Source organism: Pseudophryne corroboree, chromosome 9, assembly GCF_028390025.1.
Source record: "Pseudophryne corroboree isolate aPseCor3 chromosome 9, aPseCor3.hap2, whole genome shotgun sequence".
Classification (NCBI taxonomy): Eukaryota; Metazoa; Chordata; class Amphibia; order Anura; family Myobatrachidae; genus Pseudophryne; species Pseudophryne corroboree.
Genome location: NC_086452.1, coordinates 18,869,344 through 18,882,541, shown reverse-complemented (window position 1 = coordinate 18,882,541; position 13,198 = coordinate 18,869,344).

Here is a 13,198-nt window from a genome sequence, read left to right as displayed (position 1 = left end):
GGGTGGCAGGGAGGGGACGCAGAGAGGCGGGGCGGCAGGGAGGGGACGCAGAGAGGCGGGGCAGCAGGGAGGGGACGCAGAGACGCGGGGGGGCGGTAGGGAGGGGATGCAAAGACGCGGGGGGCGGCAGGGAGGGGGCGCAGAGATGCGGGGGGCGGCAGGGAGTGGGCGCAGAGACGCGGGGGCGGCATGGAGTGGACACAGATGCTGGGGGTGGCAGGGAGGGGATGCAGAGAGGCACGGAGGGGACGCAGAGAGGCGGGGTGGCAGGGAGGGGACGCAGAGACGTGGGGGCGGCAGGGAGGGGGCGCAGAGACGCGGGGGGGGGGGGGGCGGCCGGGAGGGGGCGCAGAGACTCAGAGGGGGGGGGGGGGGGGCGGCAGGGAGAGGGCGCAGAGACGCGGGGCGGCAGGGAGGGGGCGCAGAGACGCGGGGCGGCAGGGAGGGGGCGCAGAGACGCGGGGCGGCAGGGAGGGGGCGCAGAGACGCGGGGGCGGCAGGGAGGGGACGCAGAGACGCAGTGCTGCCTGTGCACTCTCTCACCTGTGAAGTTGGTGCAGCATCCCCAGTACCAGGCGTGCTGTCCCCCGTCTCTTGCCTGTGGAGCCGGCAGGCCAGTCCCTGGGTGTGCAGTCCGGGTCTCTGGATATGGTGGGAGGCAGCGTTTTCTTAGTGTGCGGAGGAGGCGGCGGGTGTCTGTGCCCGGCGCAGGGAGGCCTATGAAGCCGTCTCCTGCGCCGTCCGTCCCTCCTAATGTGTATTGCCGCCATACACAGCCGGCCAGGGAGGCAGCAGTCAGGCACGGGTGATGCTGCGCCGTAACTGGCGGGACAGTGGGTCCCAGGCGTGGCTGCAGTGTGGGAGCTGGCGCTGGGGGTGTGCGGAGGGTGGGAGGGATGGTGCGGGCTGCGGCTGTCTGGTCGGCCGTGCTGCGGCCGGCGGGGCCCGGCCACCGTGTCCGTGCCGGCTGTGGGAGTGTGTGAGATGCTGGGCTTGTGCAGCGGGTGGGATAGGTGCTGTGGGTTTAGCGTGTGTGTGTGCTGGTCTGTTATGCGTCGGGTCTGGGGGTGTCAGGGCCGTCAGTGGCTGCATGTGTGAGCTGGTGGAGGGGGGTTTGGGGGGGCGTGGTGCGGGTGGCATTGGGGTGTAGGTGCCAAGGGAGGGGTGCATGGTTACCTGGCACTGTGGTGGGTCCATCCCCTGGCGGCTTCTGTGTGGGGATGGTGTCCGAATTCTGTGGCTGCTGCTCCCGTCCCGTTCTGTTAGTGGTGTGCTGGGACAGGGCAGGAGCTGATAACTCCACCTTGCCCTGTGACTCCACCCAGCGTTAGAGGGCCAGGCACAGAATCACAAGGCAAATATATAGGAGATGTGCGGAAATGTTAGCCAGGTGAGGCACTGCCTCACCTGCCATAGACTTTTTACTCCAGAGTTTTGGCTATAAAAATTATTATAATAATGCAAAGAAAATATTTCAAACATATTCTTTGTATTTTTCATAAACTTTATACAGTCAAAACTCTGGTACAAACGTTAGTATGAGAGGAAAGGCTCTGCCTCACCTGCCTCACCCCACCGCACGTCACTGGTTATGGGAGTGTCTTGGGCATGTCTGGGAACGCTGCTGTATTCCCAGTCACACATCTGCTGCTTCAGAGGCCATGTTTAGTGTGATTTGAGGAGAGCAACAAGAGAGTAGACCCACAGCTACTGCAAGTGTCGATGGTCGGGCAGATGTTGCGTTGATGTTGTAGTATTTACAATCTCCATCGCAACTTCACAGACCATGGAGCCTGAAGATGGGCGTCTCAGCGTTCGTAGACACCATCACACAAAGGAAACGGCTGAGATCAGCATTAGCATATTTCCGCAACTGCTATTGAGACCCCTATTTATATTTTTTATAAAGTGCAGACAAGTAATTAATAGGCCTCACCGGGCTTCAACATGCGACCGCTGTTGTAGCATCATCCAGGTCTGGAATAGGCCCTTAGACTGCTATTTGGGTCAATAAGAAATTCACATTTCTGTGCTCAAAACCACCAAGGACAAGGCCTCCTGTGATGTGTAACACTGTAAAGTAGGAAAATTATCACAAAAGCAATGATTTACCTTCTATATCAGGAGCCATTCTACGTATGTGCGGTCCGCTGACTATGTGCGCGCAGTGGTCATTGCCAGGAAAGGTTCCGGAGGCACCCTTTACTAGTAACTTTCTGGAGGCACCCTTTACTAGTAAACGTTCCGGAGGCACCCTTTTCTAGTAAACGTTCCGGAGGCACCCTTTCCTAGTAAACGTTCCGGGGGGCACCCTTTCCTAGTAAACGTTCCGGGGGCACCCTTTCCTAGTAAACGTTCCGGGGGCACCCTTTCCTAGTAAACGTTCCGGAGGCACCCTTTCCTAGTAAACGTTCCGGAGGCACCCTTTACTAGCAACTTTCTGGAGGCACCCTTTACTAGTAACTTTCTGGAGGCACCCTTTACTAGTAAACGTTCCGGAGGCACCCTTTTCTAGTAAACGTTCCGGAGGCACCCTTTCCTAGTAAACGTTCCGGGGGGCACCCTTTCCTAGTAAACGTTCCGGGGGCACCCTTTCCTAGTAAATGTTCCGGGGGCACCCTTTCCTAGTAAACGTTCCGGAGGCACCCTTTACTAGTAACTTTCCAGGGTATCCTTATTATTTGTAGATTTTCTCACTGAAAATACAGTAGGTGTTTTCGGAGAATATCCCACACATATAACAGGCCACTAGTGTCTGGCGGAACATCGTGCAGAATTGAGTATCGCCCTCAACATATAAAGGACTGACTAATTGAAAATATACAACGGGTTTTTCTAAATCTATGGGGTCTATTTACTAAGCCTTGGAGAGAGATAAAGTACCAGCTCCTAACTGTCCTTTTTCAAACCCAGCCTGTGACATGACAGTTAGAAGCTGATTGGGTGGTTCTTTATCTTCGTCCACTTTATCTCCATACAAAGCTTAGTAAATAGATCCCTATGTTCTTTCCAGGTATCAGCGGGAACAGGAAACGTACGGCAGGGGAAGGATGGATTGTCTGTACTGCAGTATATATTATATCATTTCATAGTGATGCAGCACGCTGTTACCGGCTGGAACACACAGAACGTACTCTAATGTTTGTGGCAATATTTGTATAAATTGCTGTCATTTCTTTCTGTCTATGTTATCTTTGTGCCCCTTATCTGGAAGATTGGATGTCTTTGTGTCCTGCGCGTCCGCTCAGTGTTTCCTTATTACTCTCCCCGGGAACACTTTCATCTGCTGATGAGTCACTTTTGGGGCATCAGCTTTATATGGGAAATGAAAGAAAGGTCTCGCTGCGGATCTGCTGTCTCTTGTGTTCCTCTAGAAATCAGAATATGCCACTTCCAGGCACAGAGGCAGCAACACAGCGCAATGGCGGCACTTATGCTCCAATAACGCCCGTGTGCGAATATTCCCAGCTTGTAATGTGCAATGAGATTCAGTATAATAAAAGATCTGCATTCAAATCATATAAGCACTCTTTTTAAAGACAAATAAAACAATAGTGCCTAGGTTGAGCAATAATGAAAAATATGTAATTTATGAGGACTATCAATGAAATGTATAAAGGGGGTTATTCAGAGTTGTTAGCAAACCCAAAAAGTTAGCAGTTGGGCAAAACCATGTGCACTGCAGGGGAGGCAGATGTAACATGTGCAGAGAGAGTTAGATTTGGGCGGGGTGTTTCCAAACTAAAATCTAAATTGCAGTGTAAAAATAGAGCAGCCAGTATTTACCCTGCACAGAAACAATATAACTCACCCAAATCTAACTCTCTCTGCACATGTTACATCTGCCCCACCTGCAGTGCACATGGTTTTGGAAGTGGTGATGGTCTCCATTTGTGAAAACGGAGGCGTGCCGTCATCCTTTGTGGGGAGGGAAGAGGCCAGGGATCTCTGTCATAAGATGGTGTGACCGGACGGTCCCGTACGAAAGCCTTCACCGCTTTCGCGTCCCATCCCCAGTACACAGAATGGATGTTTAGGTCACACGAGACCTGGCCACCTAGGGGATTCCCGCTTAGCGTCAGTAACCGCATGTTACTGACTCCACCCACTGCATAGTGGGTGGGTTTACGCTGCCACCACCAAACTCCTAACCTGCCGTGGCGTCTGGAACCACGGTTCTGCTCTATATGCGTCGACACGCCGCCTTACCACACCTGTGTGGTGTGGATGAATCCCCACTAGTCGCTTGACTAGGCCTCTGCGGGTAGCTGGCGGAAGGCGGAACTTGGAGATGCTGGTTACACCCTGGACAGCTGGAAAACGGAGCTAGGTTTCACCTAGCCCTGCAGGTCACAAGATGAAGCGGTCGTCTTGAGGCAGATGATGTTTATTTGCAATAGTTCTAAAGAGAACTCTTCCCTATTGCTAGGGGAAACAGCATACAGCAAGATTTTACAGCAGAATGAAAATGGTATAATACACTGAAGCTCACAGGCCTCTTCTTTTTATACAGTAAAACTACACTGCATCTCAGGGGGTAGTCCCCCCCAGTCCTTTCCATCCAATCAGGATATCTTGCAACATTTAAATAAATTAAATTTTAAAAGGATGTAAGGGCATGAAGCAATTTCCTCCTTCCTGTCACACACAATGTTTAGTGTCATTTAAACTCCAATTCCTACCACCTGGGAGTTTACACTTCACCATTGATACATTTATCACATACGGTTTGTATTTGATTTCCCAAACAAATGTTTCTAGTCCTTTTCCTGTCACACACAAAGTCCTTGTAATCTAAACATCAATCTGCATCCTAGATAATGCAACCTATGAAATCTTACATCAAACTGTTGTTAAAAGAAACCCACTAGTTAATCACATTGTGTTTTATGAATGCAAACATGTTCCTGTCTCTCTCACACCTCCATGTAAAACCAGTTTTTTATCACACAACAGGAGATGCTGGAAACACAGGGGGTCATTCCGAGTTGATCGCTAGCTGCCGTTGTTCACAGCGCAGCGGTCAGGCTAAAAACTGGCACTTCTGCGCATGCGTATGCGGCACAGTGCGCACGCGCAACGTACTTTCATAAAAGCCGATGCAATTTCACACAGGCTCGAGCGACTCTTCTCAGTTGCACTGCTGGCAGCAGAGTGATTGACAGGAAGTGGGTGTTTCTGGGAGGTAACTGACCGTTTTCAGGGAGTGTGCTGAAAAACGCAGGCGTGTCAGATACAAATGCAGGTGTGCCTGGGGAAACAGGGGAGTGGCTGGCTGAACGCAGGGCGTGTTCGTGACGTCAAAACAGGAACTAAATAGTCTGAAGTGATCGCAAGCTAAGAGTAGGTCTGGAGCTACTCAGAACTTGCTCGAAATTTTTTTTGTAGCCACTCTGCGATCCTTTAGTTCGCACTAGAGATGAGCGCCTGAAATTTTTCGGGTTTTGTGTTTTGGTTTTGGGTTCGGTTCCGCGGCCGTGTTTTGGGTTCGAACGCGTTTTGGCAAAACCTCACCGAATTTTTTTTGTCGGATTCGGGTGTGTTTTGGATTCGGGTGTTTTTTTCCAAAAACACTAAAAAACAGCTTAAATCATAGAATTTGGGGGTCATTTTGATCCCAAAGTATTATTAACCTCAAAAACCATAATTTACACTCATTTTCAGTCTATTCTGAATACCTCACACCTCACAATATTATTTTTAGTCCTAAAATTTGCACCAAGGTCGCTGTGTGAGTAAGATAAGCGACCCTAGTGGCCGACACAAACACCGGGCCCATCTAGGAGTGGCACTGCAGTGTCACGCAGGATGTCCCTTCCAAAAAACCCTCCCCAAACAGCACATGACGCAAAGAAAAAAAGAGGCGCAATGAGGTAGCTGTGTGAGTAAGATTAGCGACCCTAGTGGCCGACACAAACACCGGGCCCATCTAGGAGTGGCACTGCAGTGTCACGCAGGATGGCCCTTCCAAAAAACCCTCCCCAAACAGCACATGACGCAAAGAAAAAAAGAGGCGCAATGAGGTAGCTGTGTGAGTAAGATTAGCGACCCTAGTGGCCGACACAAACACCGGGCCCATCTAGGAGTGGCACTGCAGTGTCACGCAGGATGTCCCTTCCAAAAAACCCTCCCCAAACAGCACATGACGCAAAGAAAAAAAGAGGCGCAATGAGGTAGCTGACTGTGTGAGTAAGATTAGCGACCCTAGTGGCCGACACAAACACCGGGCCCATCTAGGAGTGGCACTGCAGTGTCACGCAGGATGTCCCTTCCAAAAAAACCTCCCCAATCAGCACATGATGCAAAGAAAAAGAAAAGAAAAAAGAGGTGCAAGATGGAATTGTCCTTGGGCCCTCCCACCCACCCTTATGTTGTATAAACAAAACAGGACATGCACACTTTAACCAACCCATCATTTCAGTGACAGGGTCTGCCACACGACTGTGACTGATATGACGGGTTGGTTTGGACCCCCCCCCAAAAAAGAAGCAATTAATCTCTCCTTGCACAAACTGGCTCTACAGAGGCAAGATGTCCACCTCATCTTCACCCTCCGATATATCACCGTGTACATCCCCCTCCTCACAGATTATCAATTCGTCCCCACTGGAATCCACCATCTCAGCTCCCTGTGTACTTTGTGGAGGCAATTGCTGCTGGTCAATGTCTCCGCGGAGGAATTGATTATAATTCATTTTAATGAACATCATCTTCTCCACATTTTCTGGATGTAACCTCGTACGCCGATTGCTGACAAGGTGAGCGGCGGCACTAAACACTCTTTCGGAGTACACACTTGTGGGAGGGCAACTTAGGTAGAATAAAGCCAGTTTGTGCAAGGGCCTCCAAATTGCCTCTTTTTCCTGCCAGTATAAGTACGGACTGTGTGACGTGCCTACTTGGATGCGGTCACTCATATAATCCTCCACCATTCTATCAATGTTGAGAGAATCATATGCAGTGACAGTAGACGACATGTCCGTAATCGTTGTCAGGTCCTTCAGTCCGGACCAGATGTCAGCATCAGCAGTCGCTCCAGACTGCCCTGCATCACCGCCAGCGGGTGGGCTCGGAATTCTGAGCCTTTTCCTCGCACCCCCAGTTGCGGGAGAATGTGAAGGAGGAGATGTTGACAGGTCGCGTTCCGCTTGACTTGACAATTTTGTCACCAGCAGGTCTTTCACCCCCAGCAGACCTGTGTCTGCCGGAAAGAGAGATCCAAGGTAGGCTTTAAATCTAGGATCGAGCACGGTGGCCAAAATGTAGTGCTCTGATTTCAACAGATTGACCACCCGTGAATCCTTGTTAAGCGAATTAAGGGCTGCATCCACAAGTCCCACATGCCTAGCGGAATCGCTCCGTTTTAGCTCCTTCTTCAATGCCTCCAGCTTCTTCTGCAAAAGCCTGATGAGGGGAATGACCTGACTCAGGCTGGCAGTGTCTGAACTGACTTCACGTGTGGCAAGTTCAAAGGGCATCAGAACCTTGCACAACGTTGAAATCATTCTCCACTGCACTTGAGACAGGTGCATTCCACCTACTATATCGTGCTCAATTGTATAGGCTTGAATGGCCTTTTGCTGCTCCTCCAACCTCTGAAGCATATAGAGGGTTGAATTCCACCTCGTTACCACTTCTTGCTTCAGATGATGGCAGGGCAGGTTCAGTAGTTTTTGGTGGTGCTCCAGTCTTCTGTACGTGGTGCCTGTACGCCGAAAGTGTCCCGCAATTTTTCTGGCCACCGACAGCATCTCTTGCACGCCCCTGTCGTTTTTTAAAAAATTCTGCACCACCAAATTCAAGGTATGTGCAAAACATGGGACGTGCTGGAATTTGCCCATATTTAATGCACACACAATATTGCTGGCGTTGTCCGATGCCACAAATCCACAGGAGAGTCCAATTGGGGTAAGCCATTCCGCGATGATCTTCCTCAGTTGCCGTAAGAGGTTTTCAGCTGTGTGCGTATTCTGGAAAGCGGTGATACAAAGCGTAGCCTGCCTAGGAAAGAGTTGGCGTTTGCGAGATGCTGCTACTGGTGCCGCTGCTGCTGTTCTTGCGGCGGGAGTCCATACATCTACCCAGTGGGCTGTCACAGTCATATAGTCCTGACCCTGCCCTGCTCCACTTGTCCACATGTCCGTGGTTAAGTGGACATTGGGTACAACTGCATTTTTTAGGACACTGGTGAGTCTTTTTCTGACGTCCGTGTACATTCTCGGTATCGCCTGCCTAGAGAAGTGGAACCTAGATGGTATTTGGTAACGGGGGCACACTGCCTCAATAAATTGTCTAGTTCCCTGTGAACTAACGGCGGATACCGGACGCACGTCTAACACCAACATAGTTGTCAAGGCCTCAGTTATCCGCTTTGCAGTAGGATGACTGCTGTGATATTTCATCTTCCTCGCAAAGGACTGTTGAACAGTCAATTGCTTACTGGAAGTAGTACAAGTGGGCTTACGACTTCCCCTCTGGGATGACCATCGACTCCCAGCGGCAACAACAGCAGCGCCAGCAGCAGTAGGCGTTACACGCAAGGATGCATCGGAGGAATCCCAGGCAGGAGAGGACTCGTCAGAATTGCCAGTGACATGGCCTGCAGGACTATTGGCATTCCTGGGGAAGGAGGAAATTGACACTGAGGGAGTTGGTGGGGTGGTTTGCGTGAGCTTGGTTACAAGAGGAAGGGATTTACTGGTCAGTGGACTGCTTCCGCTGTCACCCAAAGTTTTTGAACTTGTCACTGACTTATTATGAATGCGCTGCAGGTGACGTATAAGGGAGGATGTTCCGAGGTGGTTAACGTCCTTACCCCTACTTATTACAGCTTGACAAAGGGAACACACGGCTTGACACCTGTTGTCCGCATTTCTGGTGAAATACCTCCACACCGAAGAGCTGATTTTTTTGGTATTTTCACCTGGCATGTCAACGGCCATATTCCTCCCACGGACAACAGGTGTCTCCCCGGGTGCCTGACTTAAACAAACCACCTCACCATCAGAATCCTCCTGGTCAATTTCCTCCCCAGTGCCAGCAACACCCATATCCTCCTCATCCTGGTGTACTTCAACACTGACATCTTCAATCTGACTATCAGGAACTGGACTGCGGGTGCTCCTTCCAGCACTTGCAGGGGGCGTGCAAATGGTGGAAGGCGCATGCTCTTCACGTCCAGTGTTGGGAAGGTCAGGCATCGCAACCGACACAATTGGACTCTCCTTGTGGATTTGGGATTTCAAAGAACGCACAGTTCTTTGCGGTGCTTTTGCCAGCTTGAGTCTTTTCAGTTTTCTAGCGAGAGGCTGAGTGCTTCCATCCTCATGTGAAGCTGAACCACTAGCCATGAACATAGGCCAGGGCCTCAGCCGTTCCTTGCCACTCCGTGTGGTAAATGGCATATTGGCAAGTTTACGCTTCTCCTCCGACAATTTTATTTTAGGTTTTGGAGTCCTTTTTTTACTGATATTTGGTGTTTTGGTTTTGACATGCTCTGTACTATGCCATTGGGCATCGGCCTTGGCAGACGACGTTGCTGGCATTTCATCGTCTCGGCCATGACTAGTGGCAGCAGCTTCAGCACGAGGTGGAAGTGGATCTTGATCTTTCCCTAATTTTGGAACCTCAACATTTTTGTTCTCCATATTTTAATAGGCACAACTAAAAGGCACCTCAGGTAAACAATGGAGATGGATGGATTGGATACTAGTATACAATTATGGACGGGCTGCCGAGTGCCGACACAGAGGTAGCCACAGCCGTGAACTACCGCACTGTACTGTGTCTGCTGCTAATATATAGACTGGTTGATAAAGAGATAGTATACTCGTAACTAGTATGTATGTATAAAGAAAGAAAAAAAAACCACGGTTAGGTGGTATATACAATTATGGACGGGCTGCCGAGTGCCGACACAGAGGTAGCCACAGCCGTGAACTACCGCACTGTACTGTGTCTGCTGCTAATATATAGACTGGTTGATAAAGAGATAGTATACTCGTAACTAGTATGTATGTATAAAGAAAGAAAAAAAAACCACGGTTAGGTGGTATATACAATTATGGACGGGCTGCCGAGTGCCGACACAGAGGTAGCCACAGCCGTGAACTACCGCACTGTACTGTGTCTGCTGCTAATATATAGACTGGTTGATAAAGAGATAGTATACTCGTAACTAGTATGTATGTATAAAGAAAGAAAAAAAAACCACGGTTAGGTGGTATATACAATTATGGACGGGCTGCCGAGTGCCGACACAGAGGTAGCCACAGCCGTGAACTACCGCACTGTACTGTGTCTGCTGCTAATATATAGACTGGTTGATAAAGAGATAGTATACTCGTAACTAGTATGTATGTATAAAGAAATAAAAAAAAACCACGGTTAGGTGGTATATACAATTATGGACGGGCTGCCGAGTGCCGACACAGAGGTAGCCACAGCCGTGAACTACCGCACTGTACTGTGTCTGCTGCTAATATATAGACTGGTTGATAAAGAGATAGTATACTCGTAACTAGTATGCATGTATAAAGAAAGAAAAAAAAAACACGGTTAGGTGGTATATACAATTATGGACGGGCTGCCGAGTGCCGACACAGAGGTAGCCACAGCCGTGAACTACCGCACTGTACTGTGTCTGCTGCTAATATATAGACTGGTTGATAAAGAGATAGTATACTCGTAACTAGTATGTATGTATAAAGAAAGAAAAAAAAACCACGGTTAGGTGGTATATACAATTATGGACGGGCTGCCGAGTGCCGACACAGAGGTAGCCACAGCCGTGAACTACCGCACTGTACTGTGTCTGCTGCTAATATATAGACTGGTTGATAAAGAGATAGTATACTCGTAACTAGTATGTATGTATAAAGAAAGAAAAAAAAACCACGGTTAGGTCACTGGTATATACAATTATGGACGGGCTGCCGAGTGCCGACACAGAGGTAGCCACAGCCGTGAACTACCGCACTGTACTGTGTCTGCTGCTAATATAGACTGGTTGATAAAGAGATAGTATACTACTAATATTATATACTGGTGGTCAGGTCACTGGTCACTAGTCACACTGGCAGTGGCACTCCTGCAGCAAAAGTGTGCACTGTTTAATTTTAATATAATATTATGTACTCCTGGCTCCTGCTATAACCTATAACTGGCACTGCAGTAGTGCTCCCCAGTCTCCCCCACAATTATAAGCTGTGTGAGCTGAGCAGTCAGACAGATATATAATATATAGATGATGCAGCACACTGGCCTGAGCCTGAGCAGTGCACACAGATATGGTATGTGACTGACTGAGTCACTGTGTGTATCGCTTTTTTCAGGCAGAGAACGGATATATTAAATAAACTGCACTGTGTGTCTGGTGGTCACTCACTATATAATATATTATGTACTCCTGGCTCCTGCTATAACCTATAACTGGCACTGCAGTAGTGCTCCCCAGTCTCCCCCACAATTATAAGCTGTGTGAGCTGAGCAGTCAGACAGATATATATAATATTATATATAGATAATAGATGATGCAGCACACTGGCCTGAGCCTGAGCAGTGCACACAGATATGGTATGTGACTGAGTCACTGTGTGCTGTGTATCGCTTTTTTCAGGCAGAGAACGGATTATAAATAAAAGTGGTGGTCACTGGTCACTATCAGCAAAACTCTGCACTGTACACTACTGAGTACTCCTAATGCTCCCCAAAATTAGTAAATCAAGTGTCTCTCTAATCTATTCTAATTCTAAACGGAGAGGACGCCAGCCACGTCCTCTCCCTATCAATCTCAATGCACGTGTGAAAATGGCGGCTACGCGCGGCTCCTTATATAGAATCCGAGTCTCGCGATAGAATCAGAGCCTCGCGAGAATCCGACAGCGTCATGATGACGTTCGGGCGCGCTCGGGTTAACCGAGCAAGGCGGGAAGATCCGAGTCGCTCGGACCCGTGAAAAAAAACATGAAGTTCTGGCGGGTTCGGATTCAGGGAAACCGAACCCGCTCATCTCTAGTTCGCACTTCTGCTAAGCTAAGATACACTCCCAGAGGGTGGCGGCATAGCGTTTGCACGGCTGCTAAAAGCAGCTAGCGAGTGAACAACTCGGAATGAGGGCCTCAGTTTCTCCAAACCTTCGTTTGTATATCAAAGAAAATGTTTGGCCACCAAAAGCCTGCCAATTGCCACCTATTCCCTGCTGGAGCTAGGACAATTAACATACGGCTTTCTTTGCAAAAGTGTCTCAAGAACTATTGTCAAGGCCTTTTTAGAAACAAAATACCTTGTACTTTTCTCATAAGTGCCCTGTCCATGCCGTTCTATAACCGTGCAGCCCATTATTCTCCAACTGCGCAGCGATATAACATATGACACAATATTGAACATATTTTTAAACAGTCCGCGCCTGGCACCGTAAGTACATTTAACAGTGATACCAAGCACCTATTGCCCTTAAAATCGCGCCGGGCACTTTAAGGGTTAACCCCTTACGTGCCTTGGCCGCCATTAACCATGTGACTGCCAGGGTCTCCGGCCACAGATGGAGATTTCCTGACCTCTGTGATGGGCGACTTGTATGATGCCGTGGGTGCCGCAAGCCGCTCGATGGTGAGTCCAGTGATCTGATGCCTGCGTCCTCGGAAACAGCTCGGATCATTACTGCAGCAGGAGGTGTCTGCATGTAACAGACGCTTCCTGCTGCATCACCATACAGCGCAATCACTGCTGCTTCCAGGGAAGCTGGATAGCAACACCAACCACTTGTGAATCAGGCCCTTTGTGTAAGATCCTGCAGCCAGAAAGTGTAGCGGCTGCTGCGCTGATTTGGCTGGGCGAACTGATTGGCCATTAATTGAATTCCCCCAGAGTGCCTGATTCAGAGCCTCAGATAAGGCCAACGTTCATGTAATGGAGCAAGTTTATGCTACTGCACATGCACAAAGAAGACACTGCAACCCGCCACCCCCCAAATAAAAATCCAAATATTCAATAATATAAGTAAAAAGTGAATGCAAATAGAGCCTTTGAAAGAACAACTTTGGACAACTTTTAAATACTCAAACACCCCCCCCCCCCCATACACACAAACACACACACACACACACACACACACACACACACACACACACACACACACACACACACACACACACACACAAACACACACACACACACACACACACACACTAATACTGCC